Below are 19,877 nucleotides of genomic sequence, written 5' to 3' on the forward strand. Positions count from 1 at the left end.
GTGACAATGGTGGTGTAGGCTATTTGCGTAATTCACTTGATGTTTCTTGAAGTTTGAAACTTCATATTGAAAAATCTGCAAGAAAAAAAAAATGTGGCTACATTTCCTCCCTCTCCTGACTATTGTGATCTGTTGAATATGCATGCCTCTGCCCAATGGTGTGGGTATATCTCACTTAAACTAGTAAATATTGTTTGTGCTCAGATAACACCCTCCATTCCCATTTGCACTTAAATGTGTAAACAGTCTTATTTTTTTCCTGCCCCTGCAGCCTTGAGTTCTTGCAGATTTGCAGTTAGGTAGGCTGAGTCCAATTAGGGCATTTAAAAATGTAGTGAAGTTTTTGGAGGCTAATTCATTTGGAGTTTGTAATTGCTTCCTCAGCTAGATCTGTATCCTCTTGTCTGTTCTCTTGGTATATGACTTTGTGAGCTGATACTGTGTGTTTTGTTTTATGCATTTTTAATGTTTGCATGTTTGTGGTTTGAAACACTTGCTATCTTTGCAAGGGTTGCCTTGAAAAGAGATTTTGTAATCTCAGTGGGGTTTACCTGGTTAAATAAAGGTTTCATAATAATAAAAGATAACACTCCCTCACACACAGACACGTTTCTCTTATTCTTCTCTTGTCTGAACAGTTAAAAGAGACAATGCTGCCATATCAAGCTCAAATGACCACTACCTAGGGTTGCAACGATATACTGGTATCAAGGCATGCCATGATAGAAAAGTTGATGGTTATCATACTATGTACAGTTCTATGATATTGAAGAAAAAAATGCAACTGGACAAAGAATCTCCACTCTATTTTAGTTATTTTCAAAGGGGAGACTTTTTAGTTATACTTCCATGAATAAAACAGAATTACGTTTCAGTTACAGTAATACAACTTTTGTTCAACCAACAATAACCCTTCCATTTTTATTTCTTTTAAGGATTATTCTGACTGATAATAAAAAATTCTGTAATACTGTGATGCTGTGGAACTGCAATATTTTCTGAGATGGTTATCCTACCATAAAATTCTCTTAAAGTTGCAACCTAACAGCCGCCTGGTTAGACATCCCACTGTTCTTTGGACCCTCACAGCGGATAAGGAAAGATTCCCCCAAAAAAACCTTTAATGTGAAAAAAAAAAAAAAAAATAGTAGAAACCTCACGAAGAGCAACTGAGGAGGGATCCCTCTTCCAGGATGGACAGACGTGCAATAGATGTCGTACAGAACAGATCAGCATAATAAATTTGCAGTAATCCGTATGACAAAATGATACATAGACAGAGACAGAGCCAGAGAGAGAGAGATGAAGGGCAGACAGTGATGATATTAGCTTACAATAACATTAATTTTAGTAATAATACCAGTAATGTGGTAGCATATGTTGTAAGTTTATATTAATATGATAGTATATGTATGTGATAATAATAATCATATGTGTATAATAACAGTAGAAGTATGACTAATGATAACAGCAGTAGTAGGAGCCACACCACCACACACCATCCAGGCACAGGTGCGATATGAGGCAACCTGCGAGACAGTGGAGCACAAAGGTTCCGGAGAAGAAGCCGAGTTAGTGAAATACAATTAACACTAAATTAGCTCACTTTTCTTCCAGCCCACAGGGCAAAACATTAAAGAAAACATGAAAGCATCAAAGTGGAAATTAAATATTTGAAGGAACAGCGTGTATGATTTAGGGGGATTTAGCGACATCTAAATTGCACATTGTAACCAGCTGAAACTTCTCCTGGTTGGAATTCCTTCGGCGTTAATTGTTCAGAAGGTTTTTACTGTGGACCGAATTTTGTGCAGAGGTCTCTTCCTCTCTTAAACAAACAGACCAGTGTTTCTCCAATACTGTTTAGCCTGTTGGAGACAATGAGACGAGACTGATGTATGCTCATCTTTTTTTCTCTGATAACTTAAGATTAATGTTCAGGAGGTTTTTACCAGGAGCTAGATTATCTACAGACATCTCTATCACTCCAAAACAAACAGACCTGGTCATTTAAACCGGTAAAAACACAGAATAAACCAGTTTTAGAAGTCAGTGTTTTTTCCATGATGGGCTGCAGGCGACGATGGCTGACACGAAAACACAAAAACACAAGCGTCTATCTGGAGCCAGTGTTTGGTTTGTCCAGTCTGGGCTACTGCAGAAACATGACGGTGCCACATGGTGATCTCTGGACGAGGACCGCTCCCTATGTTGATATAAATGGCTCATTCTAAGGTAATGAAACACAACCTTTCTTACTTTCAGGTAATAATGAGCTAATGAAAACATAGTTATTATATTATATTACATTTCTGCCATTATATCCCCCTAAATCCTACACACTGCACCTTTAAACAGCATTAAATAAAGTGCAATAAAATATCTGTGTTTGCTCTACTAAGGTACAAACATAACATCTGCTCTTCTTTTGCTTTGTAATGTTCTGGGGATTAATATATGGAGGCAAATCCTACATGAGTTCAGATGTGAGGCCCCAGGAGTATAAGCTCTATGTATATTTTATACCCGTCAGTGTCCTCTGGCGTCCTTTCAAAGAAAAATTCCACCCCCTAAAGGAATTGACTATCATTATGTGCCTATAGTGCAACTTTGGCCGTGGCTGAGGCTATAATCTATTCTGTACATTGATCAATAAATATGATTCAGCCTTACTTGTCACTACTCGCTGCATTCAAAGATATGCCATATGGGAGGCTGGAGTTGGTGAAAGTTTAAAAAAGGCTATAATGCCCACACTACATGAAACTGAGGACATCAGTTCATCCAACTGGAGCTGGACTTTGCTGACTGAAGAGGGAAGACAACCCCACCACTGGGTAATCAAGTGAGAGAAGAGATGAGATAAGGCCGCAATATAAGCAGGTCACCAAAGCAAATAGAGAGCTAAGCACCCAGGAGCAGCAGAGCGTGGAATATAAGATACAGTAGAGCTGGACCGTGGCGTTCAGCTGAAACTGTAAGACGGGGAACAGAGGGCATTTTCCCCAAATGAGTTATCAAGCCCTGCACATGCATAAGCTTTCACGCATAGATTAATTGGCAAGGGATTTAACATAAAAGATGCTGCCTCATGTTATTCAAGCATTATGCAGTGACTTGTTTCAATGTGAAAGCTCCTTAGATATTAATACAAAGAAGTATTTCACAGCTTTCCTTCTTGGTGCGATTGGCTTGAACGTTCTGTAAGAGTGTTTTCTTTGTGAATTCAATTGCTGTGTGAGGGGGAGTGCATTAGTGTTGTTGATGGTCTGTCATTGTTCGTGAACTGTCACATTAAAGTGTCGGAGATATCGGCCACAGAGATGTCTGCCTTGTCTCATATATAATGGAACTAAATGGCACTCAGCTTGTTTTCCTCAAAGCACCAAAAAAGAAGAGATATACATTTGAAAAACTCAACAGCAATGTCTCTTTATAAAAAATCCTGACACAGTTACTCAAAGTAATCCACAAACGTTGTTGTGAGCAGTTTCATGTAGGAACTATTTTTTTTCAACCGCACTACACCTGCCAACCGTATCACTGCGCAGAAGGGAGCGTGCGTCTACTCATTGATGAGAGGTTTGGGCTTGTGACAGTGTGACATGTAAATATTAATGGCGTTCTCCTTGGCTGAGCTGTAATGTTAGCTAGCTCTAAGTACTTGGTGAGCTAGCAGTAGATACAAGCTTTTTTCTGTGCAGTGATACAGTTGGCAGGTGTTGTTCGGTCCAAAGAAATTGCACTATGAGCACCACAGGCCAGATGCCTTCTAGTTCAATTTTATTGGAGAGACAGCAGACATCTGTATAGAGACAGAGCACAAGGCGTCATAATCTGAAAGCCGCGCCCCCAAAGGGGAAGCGAGGTATGTCTATGTGTGCAGCAAACACTTTTTCAAACCCTCCAAATGTATTTTTTAGAGTAACAGTTAACTGTATTTATGTATGTTAAGCTAAAGCATTGACAGTATGAATGCAACTTCTGTTATAATTGTGCCCAGCGCTCCACGATTCAAGCAGTCCATTCCAGCGGTCCGCTCTAGCACTTGCATGTAGAGGCAAAACAACAAGGTGTGCTGGCAGTAGGAGCAGACTGATGGCTGAGCATGCCAAAATGCTCATCTTCTTAAAAAAGAATCTCCACATCATGTTTTTTTCCAAGACGAGCAAGGTAAGGAGAAGGGACACTGAGGTAGACCAGCAATATTATGCTTATCAATATACTGTTGCCTCTCTGGTAGGCATAGCGTGCTAAAATAATCCTTTGCCATCTTATTATTAGCTAATTATTAGCTAGCTATAGCTAATAATTTTAGCTAGCAATTCAGTCGTGGAGACTTGAAGGCAGGGCTGCAGAGGCAGAATGACAGCGAACGAGCAAAGAAGCGGAGGGGAAAGTGAGCCTTGTTTCCCCTTTGGGGGCCTGGCTTTCAGATTATGACGCGTTGCGCTCTGTCTCTATTGCCGATAATCTCAAACACTCGGCAACTCACACGGAAATAATCTAGATTGATAAATAGCACTACAGGTAAGAGGAAAAATATATATTTTGTATTTTTCATTTTGGCGTGAACTGTCCCTTTAAGTATTTCTCTTGTGAGTGTGATGTCATCAGAAACAACCCCTCAAAATTTATCCCCGGGAGATTCTGATCATTTTACTAAATAGAGAAGTGCAGAAATGAGTATTAAAACCAGGTAATGAGTTAGCATATTTCTGTTTGTCTTGAAGCCAGTGTTTTGGTTTTTTTTTTGGTTTTTTTTTAAATGGGTTATTGGTAAGATGCCTTAAATATGGTCTGCCGTTAACACAAGCTATCAAGACTTTCACTTTTTGCTCTACAGTATTAACTACGTCAGTAAATACCCCACTCGTGAATTTTGAAGCTTTTAGGTGTCTTTAAAAAGGCTAAATGAGACCACAAAACGTCATTAGCCAAATATGGCTTTACAGCCTCGTTGTGGTGGTGATGCTGAGGTCATATTATGTAGTTTGTGTGTAACCTTATGTTATCTTTTTACGTCTGGTGATTGCATTTATGCTTAAAAAATCATAAAAGTGGTGTTAATCTGTGAAGATGATCTTACTGAACAAAATGAAAGTATTGTAAACTTTTGTTTGCCACAGAGCTGATATTTGGCAATAATCCAAAATCCAATTGAAAAATTCCATTGGCTTGTATCAAGGGAAGTAGGGCAACTCTAACCCTAACCTCTGCCTCATCCTACAACAAAACATCATCCCTGCAGCACTCTATTCTGATTGGTCCAGGGAAGTATATAACAATATTCTTTCCACAGAGCCCCGCCCATTTCAAGTCAATGACAGAAACACAGAAAAAAGTGAAATACCAGTAACCCTAGCTGAAAATAATGTGTTGATAGTGCGTTGAAGGACCTCGTTGTTTATAGATAAAAGCTCTTTCAGAAAAATGATTATTAGGGCCTTCAGAAATGCGAAGGACACTTTTACAAATGCATACAATACAGTCACTGTGGAAGTAAAATGATTAACTTTCACATCCCACCAGTTGTTCAGCAGTCTGCTGGCTTATGAATACACAACCCTGAAATATGGTGTGTGACGACTCAGCAAGAGGTAATAACAAAACAGAATTCTGCAAAAAGGCGAAAAGCTAACAAATTCACAGTTTGTAGTTATTTATGTTTTCAGACATCAGACAAACAGATACTGCCTAAACTCTGAACTGGTTCTCACAACCCACAGTGAGAAAATGCCCCAAACTGAAGAGATGCTTCACTTCCTCCAAATTGTCAGCTGTCTGCTTATCTCTCAGGCATAATCACGAATAACCCTAATCAAAATCATCCCCCCCTCTTTTATACTCTATTTTTTTTCATTCTGAAAAATTAAACAATACTACTGCTACTGCTAGTAATAATAATGACAATAATAAGGCACCAGGGAAGCTTGCCCAATACACTGAACGAGCTAGGTCATGCACTGCCCATGCATTTCTTATAGGACGTTAGCATGTAAAGTAAGCAGCCTGGTGCAGCAGCTCTCTGATTACTTTTGATGTGTATTGTATTCTCCGTTTTAAAAGCCTTGCTAGAGTTTTCTTTTTTTTACACACTGCATAAACACACTGTAGCACATAAAGTGTATTATTAGCTACTCTGTAGGGATATGAAAATTTGAATAGGAGTGTGTGTGCACATTTGTGCACATTAGTTGGATATTCTCATCCAAACTCATCTTATCTCGCATCCTCCATCTGTTCCCGTGCCTTAATATCAAAAGCATGATGTCGATATTAAAAAAAGTATGACCTCTGGTGGGTTTGTGTGGTGTGGGTGAGTGGACCCAAGTCCTTGGTCTGGCCTATTATTCCAAAATTTATGCTCAGTCCTCGGATAATAAATATTGCAGAAAACTCTTTATGTGCAGGTACAGAGCAGGACATAAAAACAGGCAGCAGTTCATCCAACTTTCAGATGCTCATGCGGATCATAGAACAAATTAGCATCTCCAAAACTCCTAATTAATGATTCAGCAGGCCAGTCAAAGAAGTGAGCCCACATGAATGATTAAATATGTGCTAACCTAATTTAGGGCCTAATCCATAATGAATGAATTACACTGTTTAGTCATAGTAGAGAGAGAATAGAGGAGTGAAAGAGAAGATTTCGACATCAGAGAATAGCGAGACTTGTGAAGTGACAAACAAATTATTCTGCTCCGGACGGCTCGGCTTTACCATTACTTGAACTGCAGTCACTTTCAAGCCACAACTACCTGGGCGAGTCAAGGTGTAACCGTGGCCAATTAGACTGATGCTGTCACCCAACTGAATCAGATTCATTTTCAGGAGCCACCGTGTTTTCTTTATTCATCTACAGATGTTTAGTGTGTTGTTGTTTTTCACAGCTAAAACTGTGTGAGACGGTCATTTATTAGCAGGTTTGTGTGTGAGAGGAATGAGTGGGAGTCGGTGTATCATGTACTACAGTAAGAGAGAGAGAGAGTCAGGACTGTAATCTAGAGGTGAGGAGTAATATCAAAGAGAAGAGACGAGTGAAATCCTGCAGCTGCAGCCAACCAGTGCAAATCCCTGTGGAGGAGAAAATCTCAAAGTGACAGCTTTCAATTACAACAGTATGTGAGAGAGAGAGAGAGAGAGAGAGAGAGAGAGAGAGTGTGTGTGTGTGTGTGTGTGTGTGTGTAGGTAGGTGTGTGTGTGCGTGTACTACCTGTCAGCACTTCTGGGCTTCACTGACAGTTTGATGTCACAGCTTCTGAATTGAAAGTACCTCATGTACACACAAGAAAGTCCACCCACAAACACACCCACACGCACACGCACACACACACACACACACACACACACACACACGCACACACTATTTCTCTCTCCTTTCCCTTAACTTTCGCTCTGTCTTGTTCTCACATTTGTCTTTGCTGTATTCTCAGGTGTCTGGGTCAAACTGCTGTTGGACCTAAAACCAAAGAAAGAAGAGGCAGGTACAGCACAGTGGAACTCGGTGTACTACAGTGCGTTGTGTGTAGGTGTATGCAATCTGTACCCTGGAGTGTTTGAGAGTATGTTAGGGACATAGGTTTTACAGCTTTTAGAAATGCAAAGGCTGCCAAAATATGAGCGAGGACTGTGACATATTTGTTTACTTGTTATACTCTAAAAAAGAATCCACTCGTTCATCTTAAAGAAATGAAGGTAAGAATTAAGAATCTGGAATTATTGGGTAAATCTTATGAGCCTTTTATAATCTGCCAAACCCAATTACTTTAGTACAACCTACATGATTTAATTAAGTTGAACCAACTCAGTACAGTTGGGGTGATATTAAGTAGTCAAATAATTTTGTTTAAGGTATTCTAACGTACTTATTTTAATTCCGTCCTACTCAAAAATGTCAAAAAATGTTTTTGATTTTGACCAACTTTTTAAAATAAGTTGTCAATTGACTAAAACACATTAATTTAACAAACTTAATTTAAAGTGTTATCCACTAACCCCATGAATCATTTTTTAGAGCGAATAGGGCCACTATAAATTTTGTTAAACAGGAAAAAATGCAGCAGATGTACCCAGGGCATAAAGCTGAAGGAGATTTGCAGCATCCCCTCTGCCTAGGCTTCCAGGTTGTGCATCTTAAAGTACACTCTGTAGCCAAAGTTTATGGACACAGAGACATCCATATCATCCCCAAATCAAGAGCATTTATCTGCAGCTATAATAGTCTTAACTTTTCTGGTTTCAAGCTTCAGCTTCCCACAAGATTTTGGAACCTGGCTGCAAGGATTTGCTCCCATTCAGCCACAAGAGCATTAGTGAAGTCAGGCAGTGATGGTGGGCGATAAGGCCCCGCTCGCAGTAGGCATTCCACTTCATCTCAAAGGTGTCAGATGGAGTTTGTGTGCAGACCAGTCAGGTTTTTCCCATCCAGACTCTGAATCATTTTTTTGTGGACCTAGCTGTGTGCATGGGGGCACTGTCAAGTTGAAACAGGAAGTAACACAGCTGTAAATCACGTCAGTCACTACTCGTGAACTGAGGTCAAACTGTCAAACTGGGCAGCACTTATCAACTATGAAATAAGATTCTATTACCGCATTGCCTATTTCTCACCTCACGTTTTCAGAAGCATATTTTGGTGTACTGTTTAGCTGGTGGGAGCTGCTTGGTACTTTGGTTGACTATTTCCAACATGGCAGCCAATTCACAAACTCTCTCATTTACAGCTAAACGGTACACTAATATATGTTTATTAAAACATTTTTGGCAAGAACTAGGCAATGGCGTAAAACCTTGATTCATGTTTGATCAGTACTGCCTAGTATGACAGCTTGATCGCATTTCACGAGCAGTGATTGACACGATTGACTGTTGTGGTAGAGCCTTATCGGCTGTGATTGGTTGTTGCTGACTGCGTGGGCGATAAATTCTAGCAAACGCTATTGAAGCAGTAGGACAAGGAGGAAGGGCATTATATCATGTACTTCTCTCATAATATAGTGACAGTTTCAGCGAATATGACACACAGTTATAAAAATTACGAACTGTAGCTTTAAAGCTTCAACCCTGAAAAATAGCCTTAAACCAAAATTACACAAAGGTATATGTCCTTATACTTTTGGCCACATGGTGTTCACTCCATTACAATATCTATCTCAATACAGTAATTCTGGGTTACCTATATTTAACATTTAGTATTCAAATAGATTCAAGGTACTAGGTATTAATTTTGTACACAAATGATTTGAATTCATTTCTCTGCATAATATTAATTAAAGTCTGTTTTACAGAGGCGCCTTGTGAAAGCAAATGTTTTCACCTTTCAAAAAAGTGCTACTGTCAAATGCTTTTCCAGCAATGAGATAATTTTGTGTAGAGTGATTCTGGAGTTGTTCAATTACAGTGAGCACAAGGTGGCAGTAGAACAGCGTTATTTTCTGCTGCAGCCTGGCGAGTGACTCATCAAACCAGTGGAGCTGCAGCCTCTCAGACAGACAGAGAAGATGAAAAACAGCCAAACCTGCTGTATTGACCCCAGTCTCAAGGCTGTAGCTCATCTGCTAACCTCCCCGAATGAAAAGCACACCGCGGCTGCAGAAGCATCCAGATTTCCTTGTTAAAAATAAATAGAGAAGATCATGGGACAAAGCATCTCTAATGGAGGAGGCGTAGAGGTCTGACATGCTGCCACGCTCTAAACCAGGCCAGCAGTATGTGGCTTTGTTCAGACACTTTCTAGTGTGCCCTTTCCTCAAACCTCGCATCAGAGAAATCAATGATCTGATTTTGACTGACTGGTGAGAAGTGTGCCGGTCAAGCCAGGCAATCCTTTGCTAAATCTGACAATTTAAAAGACGGAAGAGACGCCTCTTAAGGATTTTGAACAAGCTCACTTGCTGTGAGGTGGCTGGTGAGGCATCGTTATGTAAGACAGCACAGACACTCAAGGATGGGGCAGAGTTTTGTTGCCGAGGCAGTTTTTCAACTATTCTGTACTTTGTAGCAGAAATAATGTCCCAGAATGAATCTTATATGCTTGTGAATGTGAAATGACAAACAGCAAAAATGCATTATTCTGCTGTTTATGTAACTGGAGAAGGGGGATTTTCATGAATATACAGTAAGGGTTAAAGTAAGGGCCCTTTTCCCACTGTTTTCCTCTAAAACACACACAAACATCTATATTACCATGCTTGTGAGGACCCTGAGTGACTATACTCATTCCCTTAGCTTTAATCCCTGATGTCAGCCTTCATCTGTAAATGTCAAACAATAAATCTCAACCTCTCCATGCATTTGCACGTGCATCTCTATGTGTCAGCCAGGTTGCCAGGAGAAAATGTGCACATTGTACATTTCTACAAACCACAGATATGTTACATTTCTATCACAGAATATTAACTTTTTTAACGACGCAGTACAAGAGGAGCCGATTTTGTCATCAGGAGGTGGGGAGGCAATGGCAACGTGACACCAGGTGAGACGGCTGCCAAGCTGCACACCACTGCAGATCACTGTTTGAGATGAACAAACAACACCAGTTGTCTTTTGGTGACCCTTTGACACATTTCCACCAGTGACGTGACACTGAACCTGAGTGATTTTTACTGACACATGGCAATGTTTCCCAGCAGCGTCTGAGCCTCCAAATGTCAGTGTTTTTCACCAACACATGGTGACATTTCCTGGCATCGTATGAGCCACTAAACTTGTATGGTTTTCATTAACCCATCCCTGCTTTTCCAGCAGCTTTTGTGCCACTAGGCATGGGTGTTTTTCACAACACATAACAGCGTTTCTCAGCAGTGTTTGAGCCACCAAACTTTGGTGTTTTTCACCAACATGTCCCTGTTTTTCCAGCAGCTTATGTGCCACCAAATGTAGGTGTTTCCTACTGACACACCAAGGTGTTTCCCAGCAGCATCTACGCCACCAAACTTGGGTGTTTTTCACAAAACCATCACTGCTTTTCCAGCAGCTTTTGAGTACATGATTTGGGGTGTTTTTCACCTGTCACATCACGACATTTCCCAGCAGCATTTGAGTCACTGAACCTGGGTGTTTTTCATCAACCCCTCCCTGCTTTTCCAGCTGCTTTTGTGCCAAATGTGAGTGTTTTTCACTAACACATTGCTGCATTTCCCAGCAGCATTTGAGCCTACATCCCTTGGTGTTTTTCACTGACATGTGGCATGACCCCCAGCAGGGTTTGAGCCACCGAACTTGGGTGTTTTTCACCGACCCATCCCAGCTTTTCCAGCGGCTTTGGTGCCATCAATCATTTGTGTTGTGATTTTTCTTAGCCATAACCACACACTTTTTGTGATAATCTAACCTCACCTTCACCACAGTGTTGTTGAGAAATGTAAAGCTTCCACGTACCCAACACAAAATATTGTACAAATATAAAATATCTGTGGTTTGCAGAAGCGTAAAATGCATGCATTTTTTCTAGCAACTGGGTTGTGTGTGTTACTACCAGATGCTCTATGTGTTACTGTGCTGTGTGGTTGCGTGGGTGGCACCAGAGCGCTACAGGACAGCCAGGTGAGATGAGTGTGTGCTGTCCAAAACCTGCAGGGGCAAGCTAATCCCGGTTCCTGATGTTAATCTGAGTATTGAGCTTCTGTATGGGGGTGCTATGCTGACACCTGATGGTGTGGAGGTCAAAGCTGTATGTGTGTGTCTGTGTGTGTGAGTGATGCTCTGCTTGCCCTTTCTAAATGTCATAGAAGGGCCAACTCCTGAGGAGCAGGCCTGTAATGTGGGCCCACACATTATATGTGTGTGTGTCATGATAATCTCCACTATTAAGCCCTTCAAAAGCATCGTCTCTACTGATGTTTGTGTGTGTGTGTGTGTGTGTGTGCAGACAAGAAAGTGTGCGCACTTGTTAGTGTACACGGTCTGTTTGTAACTTTCTCTTCTGCATCCCATTCTCTATTCTCTCATTGCATCTTTAATAACGGTTGTCCGCAGTACAGTGCAGCTCACAAACAAAGTCTTCAAAACAACATCTGCTTACCACAAAATTTCTAAATGGATTTTCATATATTTTTCCCAAGTGTTTTATAGTTAAGTCTTGATTTATATTCATGAACAACTCTCCTAAAGTTAGAAATAAGAAAGTCACAGCACTGTGCTGTCAGGCTTTCAAGTGTCACTTTATTAAGTGAATGGAGGCCCACTTTTTCTAATAATGCCATGTTACACTAACTAGATTTTTCAAGGAGTTGTGAAGCAGAAGTGGCCCTGCTATGAAAAATAATTGGTTCACACATGTATAAAAACACAGAATTCAACATGAACAATCCACAAGCCTGACTCAGCTTCACCAATCCCCATTCACTCATATTGATGCCTTACCCATGTGACTAATGTGGGTGAAAACAAAAACGAGCGCTCCGTGGTGCTGGTTCCAGGCTAGCATTGTCCGCCTACAGTCTGTCACCAGTCGGTCCTAATCTATTCCTTACGGCATGAAAAACAATTAGCAGAGCCACAGTGTTTGCCTCAGAATTGTTGACCATCATTCCCAAAGAGAAACAGAAAACGTATGTGTCAAGCATTGCTTTATGATGCTAATGTTTTTTTGATTTTTTCATGGGGACTTCAGCAGCACATCATTTTTGCCAGCTGGGAGTGTGCAAAAACATAAGACAATGAACAACTGCAAACAGGCAATGTTTGATGTATTCTTTCTCTGCTCTTTTCACTGCTTGCGCCTCATTTTCAATTTCTTCTTGCTTTTTTTTTTTGGTTGATTTCTACATTTGAATCAGTGTTGTTTTAGTTACGCTGATTAAGTTGTCCAGAATTACAGGTATATTACAAGATTAGTTTTCCCTTTTGCCACCACTCTGAAGTACAATTTTCATTGCATTTTAGCCAGAATAATACAACAATTTGAGTGGCACAACAGATCAAAATACATGCCTCATACTGAGAAGCACCTAAGGTGTATTTCTAAGCTTCAATTTGCAAAAACATTATGAAAAACAATTCAAATGCACCGAATGCTTCCATATTTCATTAATACATTCTGATAAAAAGGTGCATATTTACAGCTTTTAGAGTCCAACTCGGCAGGGGGCTGGGAGTGGTGGTGGTAGCGATAGTAGGGGGTCGCACAAATAAAGCCAAAGTGCAGTTTATAAAACGGTTTCTATGACAATCATAACACAACGGGTTGTCTTACTCATGGGCTGAACCCATAATGATGGTGTCTGAATTCTGCAGAATACTGTCATTATTAGAGCAACAAACTCCCAGCACAGTGCAACTGCCATTTTACTATTAGAGGCACCGCAACTTTTAGGTTTATCAAAGGATAAAATGACTTCACAGTGATGTTACATCATTAAGGAAACACATAAGGCACTAATGCGTTAAATGTTAAAAGCACAATAACTTCCAAGAAATACTGAATTCCCTCACAAATAATCCTTGAAGATACAGAGCAGATAAAGGACAAGGTTAGTTCCATACTGTCAACTAATCCCCGAAAAGACCAAAACCAACAATAAATTGATCCTACTAACAAGTATTGCCTTTGTAGTCAAAACCTGATTTCGTGTATAATACCGCTCCTCTCCGTAGATCTCCGTTGGCCTTGTTGATACATCACAGCAGGAAAAGCCCAGATGTAAATAGTAAAAGTTAATGATGGCTGAATAAAAATACAGCTGCTTCACTTTCAGGGTCCTGGTATTGTGCATGCTGGTCACACTGTCATGCCTTACTGGGATACCTGAATGGAACAAAGCCATTGTTAATGTTATTAGAAACACCATCAAAAACATATAGCAACACTGGTTACATGTACACACACAATATAGTCAGGTTTTTACTCTCATTCCAAAAAGGCAATATTCCCACTAAGCTGTTTGCATCGTCAAGAAAATGAATACTCCACTATTACTCCTGTTTACATGCAGCTGTGCATCTGATATGTCATTTATCAAGTCAAAATGTAAGCAAGTGGAACCGCTGGAGCTGCTTGTAACCTTGCTTCTTTGCATCAAACTAGGATTTTGCAAAGTTTCCTACTGGTGGTGGACTTGTTGGACCGTGCAACCACAGCTTCGCTCCTTCATGCCTTCATCCACCTTCTCGAAAAGGTCGGTGTTGTGACATTTGTGCATATTCAAAAACCTGTTTATATCCAAGACTTTTCTAATGTTTAATACTAGATGTGTTTCTCAATTTTGACCAGAAATGTGGGCTTTTCTTTTGGGCATGCATTACACCCTAGCTTTGCAAACTGGTCACGAGTTGGTTTGTGTTCAACATCTTTATGACAACGCACAGAATCGGCTGTAAACAGACAAGGGGCCATGTAATGCAAATTGCAGTAAAAACCCCAGGTGAGATGACTCTGAATGCGTATACGTGTCCAAAGAACGCTCCTTTACCCTGAATAATACCAACATATCCCACATGCCTTAATCGAAAAACACTTAATTCAGAAAAAGGCCTAATTCGGAAAATCCAAAAATGGAGTGTGCTGTTTACATGGCCTGTATCACTTTCAGAATATTGTCAAATTCAGAATAACAGAGGAATATTAATGGGCATGTTAACATTCTCACTGTTGCACTGGGTGACAAGTTTCAGTATGATGAACATGAGCACTGTAGCTTATTGTGACTCAATACTACAAACATCGACCCACTGAAAGTAGTTCCAGATATATATAGTTTAAAATAAAACAACATATTTGCAATCCTGCTTTAAAGATTTGCTTCCTATGCAGCAACTGTCTTTCCTGGAAATTGCATTTATATACAGGTCAATTGCAACAACAACAAAACGTGTCTTGAAGTGAACACAATGTTACCTGAATTATGCTTCCTTTTAGCCACAGACTAGATAGAGCTGCACGATATAGGGAAATATGTGATATGTGATAAGGTTGTTCAGTACCGGATAACGATATTACTTGCGATAAATAAACAGATAATAAAAATGTACTCAGTTCTTGACTCAGACTTGCACAGTGCTTGTGCCACATCATCTCTCCTGTGACCAAATATTTCAGTCTTTTGATGGCTGACGTGCTGTTTTTTTTAGGAACCTGTTCCTCTCCGGCATTTGTATTTTTGTCTGCACTCATCTTGTCACACTCTCCTCATCAACCATGTAGTGTAGTGTGGCAGGACTTGTCTAATAAACCTCAGTTCCATGGGTGCATATTCTGACCAATCAGATAAAACCTAATGATGAGTTTAATTGCCATCTTACTATATAATGACAAAAACTGTGTGTGTGTGTGTGTCTGTTCCATGTTTTTCTCCTCACTGACTTGGTCAGTCCATGTGAAATTTGGCACAGTGGTAGAGGGTCATGGGAGGATGCAAATGAAGCAATATTACATCAATTGGCCAAAGGGGGGCGCTATAGCAACCGTTTGAAATTGCAAACTTTGAATGGGCATATCTCATGCCCCGTATGTCGTAGAGACATGAAACTTTGCACAGAGATGCCTCTCCTCATGAGGAACAAATTTGCCTCAAGAATCCATAACTTCTGGTTATATAGATTTTCCGCCATTTTGAATTTTTTGAAAAACACTTAAAATTGATCTCTTCCTAGGAAGTTTGACCGATCTGCATGAAACTTGATGAACATAATCTAGAGACCAATATCTAAAGTTCCCTCTTGGCAAAATTTGAAAAACTTACTAAAACTGAGCTTCTATAAGGCAATGCATATTGTGGAGGGCGTGGCTCATCACATAAAGGTGTATAACATCTCGAGGGTTTCACCGATCACCACGCAACTTTGTAGGCATATGACCACACATAATCTGAGGGGACCCCTCCATTATTGACCCCATCAAACAAAATGGGGGCGCTAGAGAGCTAATTTCTTATCTAGGGCTAACCACCATATCGATTTTTACTGAACTTGGTAGATATGTAGAACACGACGCCTCAAAGTGACTGGAGAAATTTAACTCTAATTGGCAACTGGGTGGCGCTATAACAACAGAAAAATGCTTAAAAATGGCTAAAATGCGACCGATTGCTGTGGCTCCCCCTGTGGCCGAATGTTTGTTTTTTTTTCTAATTTTTGGTATGACTAAGTCATGGTATGGTATGCTGTACTCAATGGGTATGGACTAGTAATTATTATTCATGTCATTATTAGATTTTTTTTTTTTTACACATATTATTTATGTGATTTATTAAATGAGTATTGATTTGCTTTGTGTTAACATTATGCAAAAATGGCAGTGGTTAGCATTGTCACCTCGCAGCAAGAGGGTTCCTAGTTAAAACCAGGGGTGGGGAGTCCCTCTGTGTGGAGTTTACATGTTCTCCCCATGTCAGCGTGAGTTTTCTCCGGGCACTCTGGCTTCCTCCCACAGTCCAGAGACATGCAGGTTAGGTTAATTGGTAACTCTAAATTGCCCGTAGGTGTGAATGTGAGTGTGAATGGTTGTCTCTGTTAGCCCTGCGATAGTTTGGCCAGGGTGTACCCTGGACAGGCAACCCCCCCCCCCCCCCCCCCCCCCCCACCCCACCCCCCCCCCCCCACCCCAAACAGGATAAGCAGTTGTCCAAAAATCACATTTACATTCTATGTTTTGGGGACACATTTAGTTGGGGCAATTTTTTTCTCCGAAAAGACAGGTGAAGCAACAGAAGTATAGTTCTTAAGTGGACTCAATACCTTGCAGCCAGTGAAGTACATTTACTGTGTTTTTACATTTCACGGTGCATATTTATAGCCAGGTTGAAATCATAGTTTGCGTGTTATGAATGCCTGCTTATTCTGTAAATTGTCATATAATTAAAACAGTTTGACAGTGGATTTGATGACAGTGATGTGGTCTGAAATGCAATTTAGACAAATCCCTCAGTAACAAAGAACTCCAGTGCTGTATATTTCCTGGAGGGAGCAACAGTGAGGGCTCTGTCTCACTGGCCAAAAAGATAACAGAATGGTTCGTATCAACACATAGCACCGCCTACACAGACTTGTTACCATATTCAAAGTGCAATATCACAGTCTTTTGCGATGTGTTTATCGTACAAGTTGACATTGCAATGATGAGAAGAAAAAAAAAGATTTATTGTGTAGCCCTACCGCACATGGGACTCAGGAGTTTTTGGTGTCAAAGTTCAGAGTTTTGTTCGCCCATCCAACCCAACCTCCGTTTGCAAGCACAATGTAATTGAGAAAGCAATTTAATAATATATAAACGCAATCTCTAGGAGACGGGGTTGTCAGTAGGAATGAGTGGGCTTGGCGCTGAGTGCAGACAGGGCAGGCAAGTCGGCAAGTATTGAGAGGCTGGCTAACACATTATTGGTGTTCTTCTTTTCATTGGATTTGTTGACACTATGAAAAAAATATATAGAGAAAGGCTGCCCCCATGCTTTAAATGACTCACCAGTGAGGTATTTAATGAGGTGAGAATGATTGAGTCATCCATGGCATATCACTACTTTATTCTTAATGTTACTACATCATAGAGTGCTGCTAATCACCTGCTAATAAAATGACAAAAATGGCACTGTTTCACTAAAGCCACTCATGTCCACTCATCTATTTCTGCTCTGGCCCGACTCACTCATGTTTTTTGTGAATTCCTCTTATGTTCTAGGATGGATCATCGGGGCTTTCCTACTTGACCAACTAGACTAGATGTCGTGGGAACAGCAAGGGTCAGTTATTTGTGTTATGTGCTGGCATGTGTATGCGTGTGTGTTTGTGTGCTGGATTTATTCAGGAATTCCCATGATATCAGCTGGCAAACATTACTTTCCCAGCCTCTCTCATAATCCTCTTCCCTTTTCATAAGTGTTTCCCCACCAAAATGGAAAACCAATTGAATAATGAAGTACAATCTGATACTCCACATATTTTCCCTCTTATCATCTCCACTAATGAGGCAAACAGGGTAGCTTAATAGGCTGTTTAGGCTGGACATTATGGATAATTTAAAGGCCATCCCTTTGGAAAATAGAAAAAGAAATGGATTTATATTCTCTCCAGTATCTCTCTGCTTGTTTAAATTATATACAGGAGTGTAAAAGGTAACATTTTTACTGTGCCACTAGCACAAAATGAGTATACTATATCTATCCACAGAATTCATATTCTAGCCAATATCCTCACTAGGAGTTAAGTACTCAGCAGAGTTTCAGCACAATGCCAGTCCCTTTATGAACCCAAACCCTAGAATCAGTACATTTTATCATTAGCATTATTCATATCAGTTGCAGATCACCATAAGTTCTGTCAAATAACAATTGCAGGCTGCTTTCATGCACTATTCATACATGTACCTACAAAAAGTAATGCACCAGTTTTGTATATAACCCACATGATCATGAGCCAGCAATTCATATATAACCTACATAATCAGGAGAGGAGTAAAGAAGGAAGTAGTATAAAAAGCAAACCTCTGCACAAGGACCCAGGTTGGGGTGAATGGGCCAAACAAATACAGGACTTTCCCTCAAGAGACCAGTGTTTGTGTTCTGTGTGAAACCAAGTAAACTTTTAGTTATTTTAAGGTACGTTGTCACCATGTTTCTTTTTCTAACCTATGTAAATGTACTATCCTAAACCAACCTATGCAACTTCAACTGCCAAAACCTAACCCACGTAACTCTATGCAAAGTGCGTAACCTTATGTTCTTTAGTACGTAACGTGATGCTAAACCGTGTAAATTTTAGGGCTGTAGTCAACCAAAGAAAATCTTGGTTGACTAAAGTCGCACATAATCTTCAACTAATCGATTAGTCGTGGGAAGAAAAAAACCTGCACGTTATTTTTACTTGTGCGTTGGTGTGTCTGTGTCACTCTGCAGTTACACCTCCAAAACACTAGTCAGCGGTGGAGGACTGTGTTAAGTGCTGTAAAGTTCAGTTAAAATAAAACTTTATTTATATAGTTGATTCAAAACACACTTTAAACATGGCTTAATAGAGACAGTTTCAAACACAAGTACGCAAATTGACTTCATTATAAATCACAGAACTGACAGACCAACACTTGTCTTTATCTGGACACATTTCCCCCACCAATACAACATGCTAACGTTATTAGCACAAGTCTATGGCGTTTTACATTGTATAAATTAGCCTAGCGCCTAGCAATCTTTTCCTCTTCTCATATAAAACCAGGGACAACAGCAACATCCAACAGAGGTAACGAACATAATGTGTTTTGAAAACACCCCCATTTTCACAGGTAACTTAGCCTGTCCCCCCGCCGGAGGAAATAATGGATTAATCCTGGAAAGCTGTTGATGTAGCACTTTTCTCCTTATGAAAGTAACACGGCGATTATTCGACCAATGAGACTTTGGTCGGACGAGAGCATAGCAACCAAATAATCAACTAGTCGACCAAGAGACTACAGCCCTAGTAAATTTATTTTACTAAACAAAACTCCATAAATTTCCTTGCCTAAATCTAACCTATGAAACATTTTGTGAAGTAGCCTAAGTAACTTTATGTTAAGTATGTAACGTGACGACTCCCAACCATTCTTCTTTTACTAAACCTAACCTATGTAACTTTACATTAAGTAGCCTACATAACTTCATGTTAAATATGTGATGTGATGATGCCCAACCCTGTTTCTTTTCCTAAACCTACATAAAGTTACTCTGCTAAACCAAGCTACGTAACTCTCTTTGCCTAAACCATAATCTAGGTAACTTAAGTTTAAGTATGTATCATTACGATGCCGTTAGCAGGGCGCTAATTTGTTGGATATCATACGAACTGTTGCATGAGGATATGCTGACAGTTATAAAAGTCCTTGATTACATAATCTACTGCACGTAGTAAATCTGTGATGTACAACAGGGGGACTGAATCCCCTGCAAGTGAGACCTAGCTTTCCTTCTCAA

This window comes from Epinephelus lanceolatus, chromosome 3 (genome assembly GCF_041903045.1).
Source record: "Epinephelus lanceolatus isolate andai-2023 chromosome 3, ASM4190304v1, whole genome shotgun sequence".
In the NCBI taxonomy this organism is placed as follows: Eukaryota; Metazoa; Chordata; class Actinopteri; order Perciformes; family Serranidae; genus Epinephelus; species Epinephelus lanceolatus.